Source organism: Ipomoea nil, unplaced genomic scaffold (genome assembly GCF_001879475.1).
Source record: "Ipomoea nil cultivar Tokyo-kokei standard unplaced genomic scaffold, Asagao_1.1 scaffold3030, whole genome shotgun sequence".
Taxonomy (NCBI): Eukaryota; Viridiplantae; Streptophyta; class Magnoliopsida; order Solanales; family Convolvulaceae; genus Ipomoea; species Ipomoea nil.
In genome coordinates this window covers 6,744,403-6,748,460 of record NW_017619458.1, presented here as the reverse complement: position 1 = coordinate 6,748,460, position 4,058 = coordinate 6,744,403, and positions in this window count along the sequence as shown.

Sequence of the window (4,058 nt, the reverse complement as noted above, 5' to 3'; positions counted from 1 at the left end):
AGGATTAAACTGCGATAAAACATAAAATATAGAATTTTAAGACGCAAAGACCAGGAAAGGAGATAAAAGACGTGTCAAAAATGAGAAAGGACATAAAATGCAAAGTCGTAAGTTGCAAATGTGAGGGAAGTGGACTTGACAATTTAGGCTTAGGGGCAATTTGGCAAATGTATATTTATTTATTAAGGATATTATAGTAAATTAATCAATATAACTTTAAACCAAAATCTTAATATTATTATTTTACAATCCTAGTCAAATACATAAGGTAATAATACATTTCCAAAATCTCACATTACTTTTCAAAAACTATTCTTATTATTTAAAATAATCTCATATCTAGTGAACCAAACGCCTCCTAATAATAATACATTATTGTTTAGGAGAGACAACAAAGTTTTTTATTATTTTCAATAAATAACAATTATATAATATTATTGTTTAGTTGTATATTAGCTTACAAGGTATTTTCTCCAAATGCAAATGTAGTTGAATATGCTGATTGTGGTGATCCTTCATATTGTAAACATTTTTCGACAACATTTTGGTACAATGAGCGCTTAACTTAGTCGAGAGTCAAGTCATCTCCTAAACATTCAGTCTGTTGCACACATGGACAAATTAAGTTGTTGCAGATGTCGATTCTGCCGAAAGAGTTGTATGAATTGTTCTTTTCAAGAGGGGAGAAACGGACATGTTTTCTAAACAACATTAGGTCATACAATAGTATGTTTAGTTTCACATCAATGGGTGGTAAGATTGACCATTCAATTAATTGTGGTGGTGCACCACCTATTTTTAGAATCAATGGGGGTCAGAATTTTCACTCAATTGGCAGTTTGTTACCCCAAGATGGTTGCCACCCGAAATTTGCTCAATTGTACGTACACTACACAGAGAATGAAATTAATAATCATATTGGCTCTGTAAGGTATGTCATTTTTATTTAAAAAAAAAAACAATTTTAATGTAATCATGTCTAATTATTATTTACTCTTTTTCTAATAACTCATTTGTTAATTGTAGGAAGAACAACGATAAAGATAGTATTCATGTTGATGTTGTTTCTGACATTAAAAAAGTTCTCGACGAGAATAATGTTTTAGTCAAATCATTTTGTAATGCCAAGTCAACATCTAATGTTGTTTACAAAGAAATTTTCAATAATTTGTAATTTAAATTTGTTGATCTAAGGTTAATACTAGTTAAGTATTTTACTTTGGAACAATGATTACAAACTTTTATTAATACACAATTCAATGATTTACAATAAAACAATTTTTTTAACTAATTATTAACAAATGATATTATAAGCATTCAATTGTTTAATTATTTATTTCACATCCTTATAAACAAATCCTTTTATTTTTTGTATCTACAAGACTAATTTTCAATTTTGGTCCACTAACTATTGAATTTGTGTTAATTGCATCCCTTAACTTTCAAAAATGTTAATTTAGTACCTTGACTATGCAATTTTTATCAATTTTGATCACGGCGGTCAAATTACCGGCCAAAAGTGACCGGAAAAATAGAAGTCAACATTTAAACTGAAATGGAAGGAATAAAATCATCTTTTCATGTTGAGTCTGATTTTGGAAAGCGCTTGTTGACCAAAATAACACCCCTTATTTCTACCTTTTCGCAGACCAAGAATACAGAGAAGCCATGCCTTCTCCTCGGAGAGAATTCAAGCGGGCAAGCACATATGAGAATATATAGAAAAACAAGAAAGAATCATAATTCATGAAATTCCTAAAAACCCCCAAAAAATTTGAACTTCATTTTACATTTACCTCTGAGAAAGAGACCTCGAAGGGATGAAAGACGGAGTTCCATGAATTGGGAATGTTGAAGTTTTCCATTTAAAGAGACGTAGTAGACGACAGCGACTCTGCGCTTCAGCGATTCGATCTAGACTTTGGTTCTCTGAGGGCTGATGTCTTTATCTCTCCACTTCTTCGCCATATGGAGCACCATCCCCCTCTCCGGCGGCCTCGACGTCCCCGCCGCTGCCATTGTTGTTGTTCCCAAACCTGAAACCTTTATTTTGGTCAACAAGCGCTTTCCAAAATCGTACTCAACATGAAAGGACGATTTTACCCCTTCCAATTCAGTTTAAATGTTGACTTTTATTTTTTCGGTCACTTTTCGTCGGTAATTTGACCGGCGTGATCAAAATTGATAAAAATTGCATAGTCAAGGTACTAAATTAACATTTTTGAAAGTCAAGAATTGCAATTAACACAAGTTCAATAGTCAGTGGACCAAAATTGAAATTTACTCTATCTACAATAATATAACATACTTATAAACATTTTACATTGTAGTGATCCAATGGTATCCGGGTTGGACTTCCATTTGGAAGGTTGTGACTTCGAGCCTCAGTGGAGGCGTTATTAGCTCATTGTGTTTCAGTAGATTGAGAAAGTATATGAACAGATACTACATTGTAATAGAGCTAGTAGCATCCAAAAAAAACATTGTAGTGATCTACATATCGTTAGTGTATTTAGTTATAACATATATGTTTATATTTTTTATACTGTGCATCCTACATGTGAAATACTAGTTACGCCAAATAAGCAAAAACACAATGATGTGGCATCTACGTCAGTATTAATTTGAAATTTACTGGTAAAAATATACTCGCATTAAAATAATCAATTGTAATTTGTTAAAGTTCAATTATATATTTTAGAGTTTTTTTTTTTCAATTTAAAATATCATTAAATAATTGAAATGCCTATTTGTTCATTTTTCCCAATTTTGCTACTAAATTTATGATGTGATTGGATTGATAAAGAAGGGCAATAATTTAGGGTAGCAGAGCAGCATCAGTTTGCCACGTTGCAGTTGGGATGAGATGTGGTTGGTTTTAATATTTTGAACTTTTTGGCTGACTTTCATGGACTTTATGACTGTGTGGGGAGAAGTTATTGTCAATCCACGTGTCCTTCTTCATTTGACATTCATATCTCCTTTATTTAATTTTTTAAGTGACGAGAGAAATTATAGTATGTATATCTTCACAGGTAAGTAAATTATATTCTTCTGTAATAGAATGTAAATTATATAAAAATATGTAAACCACACTAAAAAGATATATACGTCAAATTTGAATATAATGATGTTAAAAAATATCAAATTGATAACTTTTAGATATATCATGTTCCACCTATTTAACCATCCTTTTCAAAACATATCTTCCTCTTTTAATTCAAACCAACTCCAACCACTCCTTCATCTTATATATATATATATATATATATATATATATATATATATATATATATATATATATATTAGTATTTTTTATGTGCGATGCGCAAAAAATAGGTGCCCAATATTAATACTTTATATTAAAATTTTAAATTTATTTAGATTTTAGATATTTAAATTATTCTAAATAATAATAATAATGTAAATCATTTTTACAAAATTTGATATTTATATTTATGTAATAATTAACATATAACTCAAATATTTAATGTGTATATATTATTATTAATGAAGAAGATAAGAAAATATATGGTGGATGCATGTGCATGGAAAAGATAACGGAAGTTATAACGGTAGGGGTATGTTTGTCCAAAATATTTTAATGTACAACCTTTATAGCATAATGTACAAAAAAACTTAACGAAAAAAACGGACATAAATTAGGGATATAACTTTCATTCACACTTATTATGTTTTTAGATTTAGATATATAAATATAAATATAAATATAAATATATATATAATCTAAATCTAAAAATTTAATAAGAGCGAATAATGTTAGGCCCTTAACTGGAACAAAAAAAATGTCGGTACTAATTGTTTCTTAAAATGAATGGTTCATATTATTTTGATTTTAGTATCTTTTAATGATTTTTCTTATTTACCCTCTATTATATTATTTTCTTTCCTTAAATAACCCTAAATTTAGTTAGTTTAAACTTTAGTAACGGAATATTCATATATTATTTTTGGTAGAAACCACAATGTGGTCCAGGTCTTTCTCTATCCATTTAACGGTACAGGTCCACCCGATTCGCTCCAAGAGGCACAGAAGT